The sequence below is a fragment of the Hypanus sabinus genome, unplaced genomic scaffold, assembly GCF_030144855.1.
Source record: "Hypanus sabinus isolate sHypSab1 unplaced genomic scaffold, sHypSab1.hap1 scaffold_675, whole genome shotgun sequence".
NCBI lineage: Eukaryota > Metazoa > Chordata > Chondrichthyes > Myliobatiformes > Dasyatidae > Hypanus > Hypanus sabinus.
Window position 1 is genome coordinate 55421 of NW_026781528.1, and position 21840 is coordinate 77260.

The 21840-nt window shown below is 45.5% G+C and overlaps 1 long non-coding RNA gene across 1 annotated transcript; it reads left to right on the forward strand.

Annotated features, from left to right (window-relative positions):
• The first annotated feature begins 1843 nt into the window (after nucleotides 1-1843).
• LOC132389845 (uncharacterized) lies at nucleotides 1844-21089 on the forward strand. Its single transcript, XR_009510710.1, has 3 exons — nucleotides 1844-1977; nucleotides 8978-9221; nucleotides 20813-21089. It is a non-coding gene; the product is annotated as an uncharacterized LOC132389845 (long non-coding RNA).
• Nucleotides 21090-21840: the final 751 nt, after the last annotated feature.

Sequence of the window (21840 nt, forward strand, 5' to 3'; positions counted from 1 at the left end):
ATATAGAAACATAGAAATCTTACAGCGCAAAACATACAAATCTACGCCCAAAATGTCCCTACCTTAGAAATTCTTAGACTTAAACATAACCCTCCATTTTTATAAGCTCCATGTATCTATACAAAAGTCTCTTAAAACAGCCTATTGTAACCGCCTCCAACGCCGTTGCCAGCAGCCCATTCCACACACTCACCACTCTCTGCGTATAACACGTACCACTGAGATCTTCCGTGTAACTAGTCCCCAGCACCTTAAACTCGTGTCCTCTTGTGGTAAACATTTCAGCCCTGGGAAAAAGTCTCTGACCATCCACACTATCAAAGCCAGTCATCAATTTATACATCTCTGTCAGGTCACCTCTCATCATCCGTCGCTCCAAGGAGAAAAGGCCGAGTTTCCTAATCTATTCTCATAAGACATGCTCCCCATTCCAGGCAACATCCTTGTAAATCTCCTCTGCAATCTTTCTATGGCTTCCACACCCTTTCTTCAATGTCTCTCATCATCTTATACATCCCCTTGGATCCCACGCCTCCTTACTTTCTCAATAAGCCTTGTTGAAATCCATGTACACTATATCCACAAAGTAAGTCCCCTTGGATCCCACGCCTCCTTACTTTCTCAATAAGCCTTGCATGGTGTATTTTAACAAATGACTTGTTGAAATCCATGCACACTATATCTACTGTTCTTCCGTCATTGGAATGAGCTTCCTGTAGAAGTAGTAGAGGCCAGTTCAGTTGTGTCATTTAAGGTAAAATTGGATAGGTATATGGACAAGAAAGGAGTGGAGGATTATGGGCTGAGTGCGGGTAGGTGGGACTATGTGAGATTAAGAGTTCGGCACGGTCTAGTAGGGGCTAGATGGCCTGGTTCCGTGCTGTGATTGTTATCTGTTTATATGGTTATATGGTTATTAATAGGAATGAGGAAATGAGGAATAGGAAAAAAAATAGAAAAAAAGAACTTCGGTCCACAAAGTTGCGCCCAGCATCTCCCTACCTTAGAAATTACTAGGCTTACACATAGCTCTCTATTTTTAGTAGCTCCATGTACCAGTACAAAAGTCTGTTTAAAAAGCTTATTGCATCCGCCACCGTTGCCGGCAGCCCATTCCACACATACATCACTCTCTGCGTATAATACTCACCACTGTCATTTCCCCTGTACCTACTCCCCAGCACCTTAAACTTGTGACTTCTTGTGGCAACCATTTCAGCCCTGGCAAAAAGCCGCTGACTATTCACGATCAATGCCTCTCATCATCTTATACACCTCTGTCCGGTCACCTCTTATCATCTGTCGCTCCAAGGAGAAAAGGGCGAGTTCACTCAGTCTGTTTTCATAAGACCTCTTCCCCAGTCCAGGCAACTTCCGATTTATTTCCCACATTGAGGCGACCAGAACTGAGAACAGTCCTCCAAGTGGGGTCTGTCCAGGGTCCTATGAGGCTGCAACATTACCTCTCTGCTCCTAAATTCAATTCGACGATTGATGAAGGCCAATACACCGTTTGCCTTCTTAACCACAGCGTCAACCTGCGCAGCTGTTTTGCAGCGCAGTCCCTATGGACTCGGACCCTAAGATCACACTCATCCTCCACACTGCCAAGAGTCTTGCCATTAATTTTATATACTGACATAATATTTGACCTAAAAAAATTGAACACCAGACTTATCTGGGTTGAACTCCATCTGCAGTTTCTCAGCCCAGATTTGCATTCTATCAATGTCCCGCTGTAACAACTGACAGCCCACCACTCTATCCACACCATCTCCAAACTTAGTGTCATCAGCAATCTTAATAACCCATCCCCTCACTTTCTCACGCAGGTCACTTATAAATATCAGGAAGAGTGAAGGTCCCAGAACAGATCCCTGAGGCACACCACTGATCTCCGACCTCCATGCAGAGTATGACCCGTCTACAACCGATGGAAACCCACTTCTATGGGCAAGCCAGTTCTGGATCCACAAAGTAAGTTCCCTTGCATCCCACGCCTCCTTACTTTCTCAATAAGCCTTGCATGGAGTACTTTATCAAATGACTGGCTGGAATCCATATACACTACATCTACTGCTCTTCCTTCATCAATGGGACTGAGGAAATGAGGAATAAGAAATACATCACCATGACGTTGGAGCTACATTGTAGACCGGTGAACAGTCTGCTGGATTAGGAGGAACAGATCTGCTGAGAACGCAGTCTGTTAGAACCATAGATCCATAGGACATAACAGCAGAGAAACAGGTCGCTGACCTGCACCTGGACCATATCCCTCCATAAAACCCATATCCATGTACCTGTCAAAGTTTTCTTCAATATTCAAAGTGAGCCCGCATTTTCCACTTCATCTGGCAGCTCATTCCACACGTCCACCACTTTCTGTATGAAGAGGCCACCCCACAATTTTCCCTTTAAACTTTTCCCCCTTCACCCTTAATTCATGTCCTCTGTTGTTTTTCACTCCCCTAGCCTCAGTGTAAAAAGCATGCTTGCATTCACTCTGTCGATACCCATCATAATTCTCTCTACCACTATCAAATCTCCCCTCATTTTTCCACCCTCCAGTGAATGGTCCTAACCTATTCAACCTTCATCTGTAACTCAGATCCTCAAGACCCGGCAACATCCTTGTAAACCTTCTCTGCGCTCTTCAACCTTAGTAATATATTTCCATTAAGTTGGTGTCCGAAGCTGTATAAAATACTCCAAATTCGGCCTCACCGGTGCCTGATACAACCTCCCCATAGCATTCCAACTCTTATACGCAATTCTTTGATTTGTGTAGGCCAACGTACCAAAACTCTACATGTGAAGCAATTCTTACGAAATGTTTTGTCTGTATTCCCAGATCCCTCTGTTCGACTGCACTTCTCAGTGCCCTACGATTCACCCTGCGTGTTCTACCTTGGTTTATCCTTCCGAAGAGGAATACCTCACACCTGTCTGTCTGAAGCTCACCTACCACTTTCTCATCTGTTCGAAATCCCTCTGCAAGCTTTGGAAACATTCTCCAATGTCCACCATATCTCCAACCTCTGCATCATCAGCAAATTTGCTGATTCAATTTACCACATTATCATCCAGATCATTGATATAGATGAAAAACAACAATGGACCCAGCAATGATCTCTATGGTACACCACTCGTCACAGGCCTCCACTGAGAGAAGCAATCGTTCACTACCACTCACTGGCTTCTTCCACTGAGTCAATATCTAATGCAGTTTACCACCTCATCATGTATACCTAGCGAATGAAACTTCGTAACTTAACTCCCATGCAGGACATTGTCAAAGGCTTTACTGAAGTCTATGTAGACAACATCCACTGCCTTCCCTTCATGCACTTTCCTGGTAACCTCCTCAAAAACACGAATAGATTTGTTAAACATGCCTTACCACAAACAAAGCCACGCTGACTCTGCCTAATAATTATCTGTCTATACGAATACTTGTGGATGCTCTCTCGTAGTACTCCTTTCTATAACTTGCCTACTACAGACGTCAGACCTACCGGCCTATAATTTCCTGGATTACTTTTAGAGCCTTTTTTAAACAGCAGAACAACGTGAGCTCTCATCCAATCCTTTGGCACCTCACCCGTGGACACCTACATTTTAAATATTTCTGCCAGGGTCCCTGCAATTTCAACACCAGTCTCCTTCATGGTCCGAGGGAATACCCTGTCAAGTCCTGGGGATTTATCTACTCTAGTTTGCCTCAAGATAGCAAGCACCTTCTCCTCTTCAATCTGTGTAGGATCCATAACCTCACTATTATTTTCCTTTATTTCCATGGATTCCATGTATGTTCCGTTATTAAAGACAGACGGAAAAAAATAGCATTTAAAATCTCCCCCATTTATTTGGTTCCATACGTGGCCGACCACTATGATATTTTAGAGGAACAATTTTATCCCTTGCTGTCCATTTGCTCTTAATATACCTGCAGATATTTTTTGGATTTTCTTTCACCTTGACTACCAAAGCAGCCTCGCGTCTTCTTTTAGCCCTACTGATTACTTTCTTCAAGATTTTTTTTCACATCTGTTACTCGTCAAGCAAATTATTTGCTCCTTGTTTCCGATACATTACATATATTTCTCTCACTTCTTCGTTATCAGAGTTCCAATATCCCGTGTGGACTCGGGTCCCTTATTCGTATTCACTTTGTCTTTATTCCTGACAGAAAGATACAAACTGAAAATTTCTCCTTTGAAGGCCTCCCACTTCCCAATCACAATCTTGCCAGAGATCAACTTGTCCAAATCCAGTGAGTTACATTCTTATTTCTTCAAATATGGCCTTTTTTCCATTTTAAAACTTCAACCCGAGGACCAGATCTATCTTTATACATGATCAAGTTTATACAAATACATGATCGGTAATCTGCATTTTCTTGCGGCTATATAACTACATAACCATATAACAATCACAGCAGGGATACATACCATCTCGGCCCTTCTACTCGGTGCTTAACGCTTACTCTTACCTCATCCCACCGACCTGCATTCAGCCCATAACCCTCCATTCCTTTCCTGTCCATATTCCTATCCAATTTTACTTTCAATGACAATACCGAATCTGCCTCAACTACCTCGACTTGAAGCTCGTTCCACACGGCTGCTACTCTCTGAGTAAAGAAGTCCCCCTCGTGTAACCCCTAAACTTTTTCCCACTAACTCTAAACTCGTGTCCTCTTATTTGAATCTCCCGTACTCTCACTGGAAACAAAGACGCCTATCCACGACATCATCTATCACCCACAGAATTTTAAATACCTCCATCAAGTCTCTCCTCAACCTTCTACTCTCCAAATAATAAAGACCTAACCTGTTCAACCTTTCTCTGTAACTTAGATGCTGAAACCCAAGTAACATTCTAGTAAATCTCCTCTGTACTCTTTCTACTTTGTTGACTTTTTTCCGATATTTTGGTGACCAGAATTGTACGCAATACTCCACATTTGGCCCCGCCCATGCCTTGTAAAATGTTAATCTTAAATCCCAACTCCAATACTCAATACCTCGATTTATAAAGGCCAGCATACCAAAAGCTTTCTTCACGAGCCGATCCACATAAGATTCCATCTTCAGGGAACGATGCACCATTATTCTTAGATCACTCTATTTTACTGCATTCCTCAATGCCCAACCATTTACCATGAATGTCCTATTTAGATTTTTCCTACTAAAATGTAGCACCTCACACTTATCAGCATTAACCTGCATCTGCTATCTTTCAGCCCACTATTCTAACTGGCCGAAATCTCGCTGCCAGCTTTGAAAACCTGCTTCATTATGCACAGCGCCACCTACCCAGTATCATTTGTACAATTAATAATCAAATCATCCATCCCATCATCCAGATCATTAAAGTATATGACAAATAACATAACCGTACCAGAACCTGGTGGCGTGACTCTCGAGACTCCAGTACCTTTTTCCTGTAAGTTGAAGTGTAATAACCGACCCTGAAACTGGTGGTGCTGTTCCTATGGCTCCTGTAGGTTCTTCCTGATGGCTGAGGGGTAATAACTGTCCCTGAACCTACTGGTGTGGATCCTGAGGAGCCTGTACCTCCTTCCTGATGGTTGAGGGGTATTAACCGTCCCTGAACCTGGTGGTGTGAGTCTTGAGTCTCCTGTACCTTATCACTGATGGTTGAGTGGTAGTAACTGTCCCTGAACCTGGTGGTGTGTGTCCTGAGGGTCCTGTACCTCCTTATTGATGATTGCGGGGTAGTAAATGTCCCTGTACCTGTTCGTATGGGTCCTGATGCTCCTGTACCTCCTACCCGATGATTAAGGGGTAGTAACTGTCCGTGTTCCTGTTCGTGTTTGTCCTGATGCTTCTGTACATCCCACCTGATGATTGAAGGGTAGTAACTGTCCCTGTACCTGTTCGCGTTGGTCCTGGGGCTCCTGTACCTCCTACCTAATGGATGAGGGTTAGTAACCGGTCCTGAACCTGATGCTGTGAATTGCGAGGCTCCTGTACCCGCATCCTGATAGATGAGGTGAAATAACAGTTCCTGAACTAAGGGTGTGTGGCTTCAGGCCCGGTATCTGCAGTTAACGATTCTGCGAAAATGGATGGTTGCAGGGTAATCTCCATTCAGTGAGTTTACCCGTGACAATCTATATCAGTAATGACATGATGTCTCTCTGTGGGTTCAGAATTTCTTTGTCAGCAAAGCTCAAACCGACACTCACTGTTCTCTGTTCCCCATTTACAGAACAAACTTGTTGCAGGGATGGATCAACAGGAAAGGCACTTGTTATTTTATATCATCGGTGGCAAAATCTCATGATGAGGCGAAGAAAGAATGTTCAAACAGAGGTTCAAAGCTGCTGGTAATGAGCTCAATCGAGGAAGAGGTTTGCGCCAGACCATGTGAGGATGACTCCACACTGTCCAGGGCCTGACAAACTGAATGTCCCAACACGCTGTCCCGTCTCTCAATCCCGGGATCAGAGACAGAGTGAATCTCCCTCCACACCGTCCCATCACACACCCCCGGGGTCAGACACAGAGTGAATCTCCCTCCACACCGTCCCATCACACACACCCGGGGTCAGACACAGAGTGGATCTCCCTCCACACCGTCCCATCACACACTCCCGGGGTCAGACACAGAGTGACTCTCCCTCCACACCGTCCCGTCACACACTCCCGTGGTGAGACACAGAGTGAATCTCCCCCAACACCGTCCCATCACACACTCCCGGGGTGAAATACAGTGTGAAGCTCTTTCCACACCGTTCAATCACACACACACGGGGTCAGGCAGAGTGAAGCTCCCTTAACACCGAATCTTCATACACTCCGGCGGTCAGACACAGGGAGAAGCTCCCTCCACACTATCCCATTACACCAATCCGGGGTCAGACATGTGGTGTATCTACGTCCACACCATCCCATCACTAAACTAGAATTGTTGTGGCGTGGGAACTGAACTGAAGTGACGAGGGATGTGGAGGTTGTTTTACAGATAGAGAATGATTGGTGACAGTGCGAGAAGGTTATATCAAGCAACACAGTGTGTGTGTGGGGGGGGGGGGTGGGCGGTCGTAGTTATTGACATCACTTCGGTGTCTCTGTTTAATGTTCTGTGGCTCAGAAGGGAATGTGAGGGAGAGCAGAGGCGCGCTGTCCTGACAGAGGATTCGTTAATATGGGTAACAAACGGAGTCTCTGTGGACGAGAACTACAGTCCTGGATGGTATGTTGCCGGCTCCAAAGTTTTGGTTTTCGTAGTTTTCATGGAAACAGAAAACCTACAGCACAATACAGGAACTTCTGCCCACAAATTTGTGCCTAAAACGTCCCTAACGTAGAAATTACTAGGCTTACCTACAGCCCTCTATTTTAATAAGCTCCATGTACCAATCACAAAGTCTCTTAAAAAAACCTATTGCATCCGTCTCCACCACAGTTGCCGACAGCGCATTACAATAACTCACCACTCTCTCAGTAAAAATGTTTACCGCTGACTTCTCCTCTGTACCAACTTCCAAGCACCTCAAAACTGTGCCCACTCCTGATAGACATTTCAGCCGCAGCAAAAAGTCTCTGACTGTCCACACAATCAATGCCTCTCATCATCTTATACATCTCTGTCAGGTCACCTCCATCCTCCGTCGCTCCCAGGAGAAAAGGCCAAGTTCACTCAACCTATTCTCATAGGACATGCTCCCGAATCCAGGCAACATCCTTGTAAATCTCCACTGCAATCTTTCTATGGCTTCCAAATCCTTTCTTCAGTGAGGCGACAACTGAGCACAGTCTGATAGTTGGGTCTGACCAGGGTCCCATATAAGTGCAACATTACATCTCGGCTTCTAAATTCGTTTCCACGACTGATGAAAGCCAATACACCATGTGCCTCCTTAACAACATATTCAACTTCGAGCGTCGGATTGACTCAAACCCCAAGATCCCTCTGTTCCTCCACATTGCCAGGAGTCTTACCTTTAATGGAATATTTTGCCATCATATCATTGCCAAAAGGAACCACTTTACACTTATCCGGTTTGATCTCCATCTGCTGTTTCTCAGCCCAGCTTTGCATCAGATCAATGTCCTGCTGAAAACTCTTTCAGGTCTCACCCCTTGGATCCCATGCTCCTTACATTCTCAATAAGCCTTGACTGGGGTACCTTATCAAATGCCTTGCTGAAATCCATATACACTACATCTACTGCTCTTCCTTCCTCAATTTGATTAGTCACATCCACAAAAAATTTAATCAGGCTCGTACAGCACAACCTATCCTTGACAAAGTCATGTGGACTATTCTTACTCATTTAATACCTCTCCAAATGTTCATAAATCTTGCCTGTCAAGATCTTTTCCATGAAATTACCAACCGCTGAGTTGACTCACTGTTCTCTAATTTTCTTGGCTATCTGTACTCCCTTTCCTGAATAAAGGAACAATATCCCCAACTCTCCAATCCTTCGGAACCTCCTCGGGCGCCATGGCTAATGCAAAGACCGTCTCCAGAGACTCAGCAAACTGCTCGCATCCCATTGCGCCCTGGGCTGCATCTAATACGGTCCCGGCGACTAATCTAACTTGATGATTTACAAATGTCCAAGCACATCCGCTTTCTTAATATCCACATGCTCAAGTTTTCAAGTCTGCTGCAAGTCATCACCACTATCACCAATACCATTTTCCATAGTGAATACCGAAGCTAAGTATTCATTAAGTATCTGTGCTATTTTTTGTCGTTTAATGCATACCTTTCAATTGTCTCACTTGATACTTCCTATTCTTTCACGTCTTATCCTCCTGCTCCGCATGTAGTTGGAGAATGCCTTGGGGTTTTCCTTAATTCTGCCCGACAAGACTTCACATGACCCCTTCTGGCTCTTCTAATCTCCCTCTTAAGCTCCTTCCTGTTAGCCTTATAATTTTCGAGATTTCTATCATTACCAAACTCTAAGCGTTTATTTTCTTTTTGACAGATATTCGTCTCTCTCCGATCAATTCCGACCGAGGGTAGAAGACCTTTGGGAACAAGACGAACGGGAGCCGGTGCCGATATCGTCTAAAGGTCCCCGAGTTGAATTCGACCCTTCAATCCAGGATAATCACGAATTCCCTTCTCGACCTTTACCAGACCACCTGTTTGAGGAAACTTACATCATCAACCACAACAGATCAATCCCCGAAAGCAAATTCTTCTGCCAACGTTGACCAGCAGGACAGGTGAGGTGAAATCCCCCATTCCCCGCTTCTAATCTCAACGAGAGAGAGGGTGTAATCTCACCGAGAGAGAGGGAGAGAGAGAGAGAGAGAGAGAGAGAGAGAGAGAGAGAGAGAGAGAGAGAGAGAGAGAGAGATTGAAACTTCCTCCACACCGTCCCAACACACACTCCCGTGGTCAGTCAGAGTTAAGCTTCCTCAAGAACCCGCTTGAACCCCATTTTCAAGGGAGAGACAGACAGAGAGAGAGAGAGGCGAATGAGAGACAGAGAGAAGGGGAGAGAGAGACAGTGAGAGACGGTGAGGAGAGAAAGGATGAGAGAGAGAGAGAGAGAGAGAGTTAGGCTTACTCAGTCTGTGATCTCGGCTATATGTGTTGGGTCGGACTGGTGGGCATCACATCTATTGTCTGTCCGCAAAATTAATCTTCTGGAAGTTTATGAGGAGCTTACCATGAAAATGGACAAGAGGAGTCAGTAGATGTAGTGTACCTGGAATTTCAAAAAGCCTTTTATAAGTTCCCACATAGAATATTAGTGGGCAAAATTAGAGCACATATAATTGGGGGTAGAGTACAGACGTTGATAGAAATTTGGTTGTCTCACAGGAAACAAAGAGTAGGGATTAGCGGGACATTTTCAGAACAGCAGACAGTGACTCGTGGGGTACCGCAAGGCTCGGTGCCGGGACCGCAGCTATTTAGAATATACATTAATGATTCCGATGAATGGATTAAAAGTAATATTAGCAAATTGGCAGATGACACAAAGGTGGGTGACAGTGTGAAATATGAGGAGGATGTTAGGAGAATCCAGGGAGATTTGGACATGTTGGGTGAGTGGCCTGAGGTATGGCAGGTATAGTTTAATTTGGATAAATGTGAGGTTTATCCACTTTGTTGGCAAGAACGGGAAGGCAAATTACTATCAAAATGGCCTCAAGTTAGGGAAAAGGGAAGTACAATGAGAACTAGGTGTCCTTGTTTATCAGACACTGTAAGTAAGCATGCAGGTACAGCCGGCAGTGAAGAAAGCTAATGGCATGCTGGCCTTTATAACAAGGGGAGTTGAGGATAGGAAGAAAGAGGCTCTTCTGCAGTTGCACTGGGCATTGATGAGACCATCCCTAGAGTACTGTGTTTAGTTTTGGTTTCCAAATTTGAGGAAGGACAGTCTTGCTATTGAGGGAGTGCAGCATAGGTTCACGCGGTTGATTCCCGGGATTACGGGACTGTCATATGTTGAAAGATTGGAGCGACAATGCTTTTATACACCGGAATTTAGAAGGATGAGAGGGGATCCGATTCAAACATCTAAGATTATTAAGGGTTTGGGTACGCTAGAGGCAGGAAACATGTTCCCGATGTCGGGGGGAGTACAGAACCAAAGGCCACAGTTTATGAATAATGAGCCGGCCATGTAGAAAAGATTTGAGGAAAGATATTTTCACCCAGAGAGTTGTGAATCTATGGACTGCCCTCCCTCAGAAGGTAGTGAAGATCAATTCTCTGGATGCTGTCAAGAAAGAATTAGATAGAGGTCATAAAGATAGCGGAGTCAAGGGATATTGGGAGATGGCAGGAAAGAGGTACAGATTGTGGATGATCAGCCCTGATCACATTGAATGGCGGTGCTGGCTCCGAGGGACGAATGACCTACTCCTGCACGTATTGTCTATTGACTATTGTCTGTTTCTAGAGAAACAGAGTATAGGAACAGGGATGTGATGTTGAGGCTCTATAAGGCACTGGAAATACTCACTTGGCGTACTGTGTTCAGTTTTAGGCTCCTTATTTAAGAAAGGATGCCCTAACCTTGGAGAGAGTTCAGAGAATATTCACGAGAATGAGCACTGGAATGAGAGGGTTATCGTATGAGGTACGGTTGACCGCTCTTGCACTGTACTTCTGGCTGTTTAGAAGAATGAGGGCGGACCTCAAAGAAACATTTTGAATGTTGAAATGACAGAGCTGTGTTTATTCCCATGGTGGGGGAGTCCAGTACGAGAGGGCATGATTTAAGGATTGAAGGGCGCCCATTCAGAACTGTGATGCGAATTTTTTTTTTTGTTTTTTTTTGCCAGAAAGTGTTAAATCTCTGGAATTTGTTGCCACGGGCGACAGTGGAGGCGAGGTCATTGGGTGTATTTAAGGAAGAGATTGATAGGTATCTGAGTAGCCAGGGCATCAAAGGTTATGGTGAGAAGGCGGGTGATGGGACTCAACGAGAGATTGCATCAGCCCCTGATGAAATGGCGGAGCAGAATCGATACGCCGAATGGCCGAATGCTGCTACCTTGTCTTATGATCTTAAGTGCATCCAGCTGCAGCTTCTAACACTCCGCGTTAAGAAGTTGGAAATGGAACTGGATGAACTCAGAGTCATTCGGGAATCTGAGGATGTGATAGAGAGGACATATTTGGAGAAGGGTAACCTGAAAAGTAATTCGAAAACAATCGAAAACACTTCACTCCGTATGCAGAACACCCTCCCTCTGCAAAATCCTTCCCCAACTCCGTCAAACTCTCTCTTTCTCCTGCACTACTTCCCGTCACCGTCACACACTGTTTCCAGTACACCACACCCATCTCCGTCACCGTCCAACAGTTCCAAGCAACCCCGTCTCCCTGACCCAAACCAGCTTCTGCACATTTCGCCGTCTCCATCATCCCGTACGTACCATACGCCCCTCCCCCGTCTCGGTGATACACTCCTTGTGCTAAACGCTCCCCATCTACGTCGTCCCTCCACTCTCCTCCCTCTCTGTGACACAGGTAATTGTGCGCAGTATGAGGGAGATATTATGGGTGGGGATAGACCTGGCGCCCGCTCCAACGGATATCGATCGCCAGGATCTGAATCTCTCCACATCTGTCAATGCACAGGCCGGTCATGTGCTTCCGCACCACGTGCATCAGTGTTTGCATCCTCACCACCATATTCCTGGTCTGCTATCTCCTCCCCTTCCTTCCTCCAAGAGCAGCACACAATCCGCTTACGCACACACCATCTCCGAGAGACGCACACAGTTCAAGACTACTGGAAAGCGGAAAGGCTGGGTACTGGTGAATGGGCAGACCGGAGGAGGGAGAGGGTTTCGTACTTTTGCTAACTCCGGTAGGGTGTGCTGCGATGGTGCGGGAGGTACTTCACATATCTGACTCCGGGAGTGAGATGGTATAATATTTAGAGAGCTTCGCTGGTTATCTGACCTTGGGAGTGTGTGTTGGGCCGGAGTGGACGAAGCTTCACTCCGTGTAAGACTCCCGAGTGCCTCTTGGGACAATGTAGAGGGAGCTACACTCTGTGTCTGACCACGGCAGTGTGCAATGGATCGTTGCGGAGGGAGCGTTATTCAGTGTATGTTTCCAGTAGTGTGTGATGGGACTGAATGGAGGAATTCTTGCTCTGTCTCTGACTACTAGTCATGGGTCAGTGGATTTCGGCGTTGAAGCAGACTCCAATCCGAGACTTGGTGCAAAATATGGTAACTCACATGTTCTGCTCCAACGGCTGCAATCTGAACACCTTTTCTGTGAACCCACTCTCCTACCCTTCCTTCCTCTTTTCTCAGCACATCATTCCTTTTCTGTGATTCTTAAGCGAGTATGTGAGCAGCATATATGTACAATTGAAATCAATATGTATGGCAAGCTGGTTTTGCAAAGTGAGGTCAGGGATTTATCTATTAAATTAAAAGAGAGGACTATTACCCGTCCCAGTGTTCCCAGACATAAGAAGGCCATGCAGACAAGCACGTGGGAGGGCTGCAAAATTTGGAATCATTGTATTTTTTCCAAGGAAGTTGGGATCTGTATAGAAGAGATGGAAGACGGTTTACACATAAACTAGAGGGGAACTGATATCCGAGCGGGAAAGTTTGTCAGTCCTGTGCATGAGAGTTTTTGGGAGAGTTGCTGAACTTGAGTTGCAGGGGGATGGGATTCAGAACTTCAGAGCAGAACGGAGTCGATATGGAGACAGATGATGTTAAGACTGCAGAAAAAGTCAGATATCAAGACTATATGAATAATACGAATTGTGCACTCAGCACTGTATATTTCAATGCAAGAAGCGTTAAAAAAGGCGGTTGATCTCAGGGAATGAATCAATACAGTGAATTATGAAATTGTGGACATTACCGTGAATTGTGTGTAGGAGGAGCAAGCAGGAGAGCACGATATTTCTGGTTTCCCTATTTTTAGACGTGGGAAAGAGGAAGGAATTAAAGGAGGAGGGATGACATTACTAGCCTGAGAAAATTTTACTGCAGGGGACAGTCAGGGCAGGCAAGAAAATTCGACTGTGAGGTTTTATGGGTGGAAATGTCGAATAAGAAATATATGGCAATGTTACAACATGGAACATGGAATAGAACGACACATTACAGGCCCTTCAGCCCACAATGCTGTGCCGACACTTAGATAATGCCCCCCATATCATCCCCCTCCTTAAATTCTCCCTTACACCTATCTAGTAGCCTCTTAAATTTCACTAGTGTTTCTGCTTCCACCCCAGACTCAGGCAGTGCATTTAACGCACCAACCACTCAATGTGTGAAAAAAAAACCTTCCTCTAATATTCCCCTTGAACGTCCCACCCAGTGACTTAAAGCCATGGCCTGTTGTATTGTGTATTGCACAGTGGTGCCCTGGGGAAGAGGCACTGGCTCTACACTTTATTTATTCCTCGTAATAGCTTGTTTACCTCTATCATTTCTGTTCTCATCCCTCTGCTCTCCAAAGATTAAAGTCCTAGCTCCCTTAATCTCTGATCAAATTGCATACTCACTAAACCAGGCAGCATCCTGGTAAATCTCCTCCATACCCTCTCCAATGCTTCCACATCCTTCCTCTCGTGAGGCAACCAGACTGGACACAGTTCTTCAAGTGTGGCCTAAGAAGGATTTTATGGAGCTGCACCTTTATATCGCGACTCCAAAACTCTATCCCTCGACTTATGAAAGCCTGCACGCCATAGGCTTTCTTATCTACCCTATCTATCTGTGAGGCAACTTTCAGGGATCTGTGGATACGTACCACCAGATCACTTTGCTCCTCTCCACTTCCAAGTATCCTGCCAATTACTTGGTACTCTGCCGTGGAGATTGATCTTCCAAAGTATACCACCTCACACTTCTCCGAGGTGAACGTGTCTACCGCTTTTCACTGGGAAATGAATAACCAGGCGTAAACGTCCTATCACGGATGGACCTCAACCCCGTGTATGACCTCGGAGTGTGTGTGTTGGAACAATACGGAGGGAGCTGCACTCTGTGTCTGATCCCGGCAGTGTGTAATGGATAGTTCTGCAGTGAGCGTTATTCAGTGTATGTTTCCAGGAGTGTGTGATGGGATTATATGGAGTAATGCATGCCCTGTCGCTGACTACAATTAATGGGCCAGTGGATTTTGGCGTTTAAGCAGACTCCAATCCGAAATAGGGAGCAAGGAAAATGGTAACTCACATGTTCAGCTCCAACGGCAGCAATCTGAACACCCTTTCTGTGGACCCAATCTCCGCCCCTTCCGTACCCTGTTCTCAGCACACCATTCCTTCTCTTTCATTCTTAAGTAGGTGAGTCAGCAGCGTATATGTACAAATGAAAACACGCTGTACGGGAAGCTGGTTTTGCAAAGTGAGGTCAGGGATTTAGCTATTAAATTAAAGGAAAGGACCACCAGATATAGGACGACCGTACAGTTTAGCAGGTGGTGTAAGTGGGAGGGCACCGAAAATTGGAGTCATAGCAATTTTCTCCAAGGAAGGTGGGATCTGTACAGAATAGATGGAAGACATTTTTCACCTAAACTGGAGGGGAACCGATATCCCAGCGGGAAGGTTTGTCAGTACTGTGCATGAGAGTTTTTGGGAGAGTTGATGAAATTGAGTTGCGGGGGGGGGGGGATGGGAATCAAAGCTCCAGAGCAGAGCAGAGTCGATATGGAGGCAGAAGTAGTTAGGCCCGCAGAAATAGTCAGATATCAAGAGTTTATGTGTAATACGACTGGTGCACTGAGCTCCGTATATTTCAATGCAAGAAGCTTTAAAAAAGGCGGTTGATCACAGAAAATGAATCAATACAGCGAATTACGAAATTGTGGACATTACTGAGAATTGGGTGTGGGAGGTGCAAGCAGGAGATCACGATATTTCCCGGTTCCCTATTTTTAGTCGTGAGAAAGAGGAAGGAATTGAAGGAGGAGGGGTGACATTACTGGGTTGAGAAAATTTTACTGCAGTGTAAAGTCAGGCAGACAAGAAAATTCGACTCTGTGAGGCTTCATGGGTGGAATTGACGAATAAGAAATGTATGGCAATGTTACAACATACAACAAAGTATAGAACAACACATTACAGGCCATTCGGCCCACAATGCAGTGCAGACACTTAAACAATGCCCCCCATATAACCCCTCACCTTAAGTTCTTCCATACACCTGTCTAGTAGTCTCTTAAGTTTCACTAGTGTATCTGCCTCCACCACTGACTCAGACAGTGCATTCCACTCACCAACCATTGAGTAAAAAAACCCTTCCTCTGATATCCCCCTTGAACTTCCCACCCCTTACCTTAAAGCCATGTCCGCTTGTACTGAGCAGTGGTGCCCTGGGGAAGGGGCGCTGTCTGTCCACTTTACCTATTCCTCTTAATATCTTGTATACCTCTATCTTTTCTCCTCTCATTCCCCTTCTCTCCAGAGAGTAAAGTCCGAGCTCTCTTAATCTCTGATCAAATTGCATACACTCCAAACCAGTTAGCATCCCGGTAAATCTCTGCTGCACCCTCTCCAATGCTTCCACATCCTTCCTATAGTAAGGTGACCAGACTGGACACAGTTCTCCAAGTGTGGCCTAACCAGGGTTTTATAGGGCTGCACCTTTACATCGGGACTGTAAAACTCTATCCCTCGACTTATGAAAGTCTACACTCTATAGGCATTCTTATCTCTCTTATCTATCTGTGATGCAACTTTCAGTGATCTGTGGACACGTACCCCCAAATCCCTCTGATTCTCCCCACTACCAAGTATCCTGCCATTTACTTTGTACTCTGCCTTGGAGTTTGTCCTTCTAAGTATACCACCTCACACTTCTCCGAGGTGAACGTGTCTGCCACTTTTCACTGGGAAATGAATAATCAAGCGTAAACGTCCTATCGGAAGGACAGACAGGTGGGCAGAGTGAGTGGGGTGGCTCTGCTGGTGAGGATTGAAATTCAGTCCCTTGCGAAGTGTGACATAGAATCAGGAGATGTAGAGTCAGTATGGATAGAAGTGAGAAATTGTAAGAGCAATTTGATACCTCCTTTGTTCCTGATGTTTCTTACATTGTCGGACACGCACACGAGCCCTTCTACCGAACTACCTTTAACACCATTATTCTGTTTCTCTTTCCTCAAATGCTGGATCTGGCTTTACTCCAGGTACTGTACTTGCAGCTCTCGCATGGCCTTTATCCTTCTCCATCTCACAATCTGCTCTAACACTCCGGTTCCCCTCCCCCTGCAAATCTAGTTTAAACCCCCCGGTGCAACACTAGCAAACCTTCCCGCATCAGTTCAGGTGAAACCCGTCCCGTCGGTACAAGCCCCACCTTCCCTGGAACAAGGCCCAATTGTCCAGAAGCATGAAGCCATCCTTCCTTCACAAGCTCCTTCGCCACGTGTTTAGCTGCATTATCTTCCTATTTCTGGCCTTACTAGATTGCAACCATGGAGGTCCCGTCCTTCAATTTTGCACCTAACTACCTAAGCGGCCGCAGGGGTGCTTTACTCATTCTGTCGCTTCCCTTTCCCCCTGCTAACTGTCACCCAGCTACTTGCCTCCTGACATTTCGGGGTAAATATCTCCCTGTAATTCCTGTTTACTTCTGCCTGTGCCTCCCGAATGATCCGAAGTTTATCCAGCTCCCGCTCCAGTTTCTTAACACGGTTTGTCAGGAGCTGCAGCTGGATGCACCTTTTGCAGGTGTGGTCATCAGGCACATTTGTGCTCGCCCGGATTTCCCACACACTGCTAACGGAGCACTCGACTGCCCTAACTGCTGCCTCCATTACCTAGCCCTAAACTAATTAGATTAATTGAAAAAGATTACCCGGTCTTACCTCACTGGGAGCAAACTCGTACTCAGCATCTGCTCGCCGAAGCCTCTGGACCCAAAGCCTTCCTACTCTGTCTCCCTCCACTACGTGCTCCGCTCCGTTAATCCGCTCGCTTTTTAAACTCTCCCGCTGCATCACGGGCTGTATTTCACGCGATTGCGCAGTCGGGCCCGTTCAAATTGCCGAAGCAATTTTTTGGAGATATGATGTGGTGGCCATTACGGAGACTTGGATGGCTCAGAGCCAGGAATGGTTACTTCAAGTGCCGACCATTAGACGTTACAAAAGGACAGGGAGGGGGCTAAAGAGATGTGGGCGTGGCGCTGTTGATCAGAGATAGTGACACAGCTGCAGGAAAGGTGGACGCCATGGAGGAGTTATCTTCGGAGACTCTTAGGGTGAAGATTGGGTACAGGAAGGGGTCAATAACTTTAATGGGTTTTTTATATGGAATATAAGATATTTTATATTGTCTGATTGTCAGGAAACAGAGAGCCGGAATATGCAGAAAATAGGGGAACAAATCCTGGACAGTTATGATAATAACAGAGTATATTAATTTCCCAAATATCGAATGTCATCTCCCTAGAGCAAAAGGTTTAGATGGCCGGGAGTCTGTTCGTTATGTCCAGTAAGTTTTCTTGACACAATTTGAAGATAAGCCTGCAGGAGGAGAATAGTTGTTATTGGAAAATTAGCCTGGTCAGGTTTTACATCTCAGTGAGATCTCACTATGTAAAATGATTTTGGAGATGTTGTGATGACTTGCAGCAGACTGAAAAGCTTGAGCACGTTGATATTAAAGAAGTGGATGTGCTGGAGAATTTCGAAATCATAATTTGGATAAGTCGCAGGAACCGGATGAGATGTACCCAAGGGTACTCTGGGAAGTAAGGGCGGAGGTTACTGAGACCTTGGCGATTATCTTTGCATCGTCAGTTGGGGCGGGTGAGGTTCCGGAGGATTGGTGGGTTGCCGATATTGTTCCTATATCCCAGAAATCGAGTCGTTGCAGCACAGGAAATTATAGACCAATGAGTCTTAAAATAGTGGTTGGTAAGTTTATGGAGATGATCGTAAGAGCCAGGATTTATGCACATTTGGGGAGGTATAATATGTTTAGCAACAGACAGCATAACTTTGTCAAGGGCAGGACGTGCCTTACAATCCTGATTGAATTTGTTGAGGATGTGACAATGCACGTTGATGAAGGAAGAGCAGTAGATTCAGTGTTAAATGATTCCGGCAAGTCATTTGATAAGGTATCCCAAGCAAGGCTTATTAAGAAAGAAAGGATGCATGGGATCCAAGGGGACATTGCTTTGTGGATCCTGAACTGGCTTGCCCACAGAAGGCAAAGTGTTGTTGCAGAAGGATAGAGTGGAGAGCGGTCAGAGGTTACAGCGGTATAGCGATTTGGATTTTGAGGAAATTACAGGAATACTAGACAAGGGAGATGCAGTGGATGTTGTGCATTTGAATTTTCAGAAGGCCTTTAATAAGGAGACGCACATGAGCCTGCTAAAAAAGATAAAAGCCTGTAGAATTACGGGGAAGTTGCATACGTGGACAGAGCGTTGTCTGATTGTCAGAAAACAGAGAGTGGGAATACTCTGATCCCATTCTGGTTGACTTCCGGTTACTAATGGTGTTCCACACCGGTCCGTGTTGTGGCCGCGTTGTTTAATCTGTATGTCAAAGATTTGGATAGTGGATTAGATGGCTTTGTGGCTAAATTTGCTGATGACACAAATATAGGTGAAGAGGCCTGTAGTGCTGAGGAAACAGAGTCTGCAGAAAGACCTGGATGGATTGGGAGAATGGGAAAAGAAGTGGCAAATGCAATACAATGTTGGAAAGTGCACTTTGGTAAGAAATCACCGGACAGAATATTATTTAAATAAGGAGAGAATTCAAAATTCTCAGATGCAACGGCACTTGTGAGTCCTCGTACAGGACACCCTTTATGTTAACATCCAGCTTGAGTTGGTGCTGAAGAATGCGAATGCAATGTTGGCATTTATTTCCAGAGGAATAGAGTACAGGAGCAAGGATGTGACGTTGAGGCTGTAAAAGACACTGGTAAGAACTCAAGGCGCACTGTCGGCAGTTTTGGGATTCTTGTTTAAAAAAAGGCTCTGACTTTTGAGAGGATTCAGAGGAGCTTCACTACAATGATTTCGGGAATGAGAGGGTTAACATATGAGGAGCATTTGTCCGCTCTTGGACTGCACTCCTCTGAGATTAACAGAATGAGCGTGGAACTGATAGAAACATTTCTAATGTTAAAAGGCATGGACAGAGTTGATGTGGCAAAGTTGTATCCCATGGTGGGGTGTCCGGTGCGAGAGGGCATGACTTAAGGATTGAAGTGCGCCCATTCAGAACAGAGATGCGAACAATTTTTTTTTAATCCAGAGGGCGGTGAATCTGTGGAATTTGTTGCCACGGGCGGAAGTGGATTTCAAGTAACTGGGTGCATTTAAGGCAGAGATGATTGTTATCTAATTTACTTTGCATCAAAGGATAAGGTGAGAAGGCGGGGCAGTGGGACTAAATGGGAGAATGCATTAGTTCATGGTAAAATGTCGGAGCAGACTCGATGGGCCGAAACGCCGACCTCTGCTCTTTTGCCTTATGTTCTTATGGATACAAAATTGGGCTGAGAAGTGGCAGATTGCGTTCAACTCAGGTAAGCGGGAGGTGGTTCATTTGGTTGGGTTAACTATAATGGCCGAATACATTACTAATGGTAAAACTTGACGATCAGAGGGATCTTGGAATCCGAGTCCATCAGACACTCAGAGCTGCTGTGCAGTTTGACTCTGTGTTTAAGAATACGGGTCATTGGTAATCATCAGCCGCGGAATCGAGTTCAACAGCGAGAGGTAATGTTGCAGCCCTATAGCACAACGGTCTGACCCACCCCCCACCACCTTGGAGATCTGTGCTCAGTTCTGGTCACCTGACAAACAGGGATGATGTTGAACCTGTAGGAATGGTGCAGAGGAGATTTATAAGGATTTTGCCTGTGTTGCGGTGCATGCCTTCCAGTAATAGTTTGAGTGAACTCGGAGTTCTGTCCTTGCAGCGACGAAGGATGTGGGGTGACCTGATAGAGGTGTATAAATGATGAGAGGCATTGAACGTGTGGATTGTCAGAGGCTTTTTGCCAGGGCTGAGATGGCGAACCGGAAATGGAACAGTTTTAATGTGCTTGCAGTAGGTACAGAGGGGATGATAGGAGCAGTTTCTTTTTTACGTAGACTGGTGCGGGTGTGGAATGCGCTACACCCGACTCTGCTAGATGCGGATACAATAGGGACTTTTAATACAGTCCTCTCTGGAGCTGAGAAGAATAGAGGATTATGGGTAACTAAGTAATTTCTAAATTAAGTACTGGTTCAGCACAGTATTGTCTGAAGAGGTGCCTGTATTGTGCTATGGAATTTTTATTTTTTTTTATGTTTCCCTGGTTTTCTCTGTTCTACAGCACTCGCCAGCGACCCTGTCTACCTGTGACTGCAATTTCATGGAAACGTGAAACTGGATGCCGCGTCGCTTTGCACTGCTATAATTCCTAGAGTCGCTCCCGTTCACTGTGAAAGTCCTGCCGTGGTTTGTCGTCCTGAAATATGACTGCTGGCCCTTAACGAATTCAGCTGAATGTGGCTGCGACCGAAAAACCTCCTCAGTTGATTAGGATCCTCCTGTCAATGATAACTGTCCTCTCTGTTGCCAACGCCACCAACATACTCTTTTCGGCAAGGTTATTAACTGCACAGTGTACTTTCTTGTGCACGCAATCAAACTGATCGGAGGGGTGTTCGTGGGTTCCACATCATCCTCCTGTCGAGTCTTCAATATTGATCTTGTTAAAAGCCTTGTTAAATTCCATGAACGTCACATCTACTATCCCTGCGTGATCTCCCTTCCCCGGTCAAATCAGACCGATAAATCTCCCTGGGACTCACGCCATCTGATACCTCCCTCCCCTTCGATGTTCCACGTTCCCTAACCCCTCGTCTCTTTCCCTCTCTCACCACTCCAGTTCTCACACAACCTTCCACCTCCCAGGGCGTCCACCATGGGGGTTATTCCTAATGAACATATCTATGTATATTACATATACCAACACAGAAAAATAGGTAGTTCATGCACAATCAAATCAGTCGGCGATCTCTCCCTAGGTCCCACATCATTACGCTCGATAGAACTTGCCCTGTTTTACCGAATTGGACTTTTAAAAGAATCTATCCCGAAATAAAGACACAGACATCGGTGTACGGTTAACCCTTGAATAGGTGATCACTTTGCCTTACGACTCTGCCAATATCACTTAAATTTATACATTGCATTTTCGGCGCAAGCCAACAGCCAAATACAGTCAGTGAGCGATTTCCAGAAGCACTTGATCGGTATCAGCCAATCTATGAATTGTACCGGGAGGTGCACAAAATTATAACCGTCCGTCAGCCTTAAAAAACAAATCATTGGCCTCCACGGCCGCCTGTGGCAAGG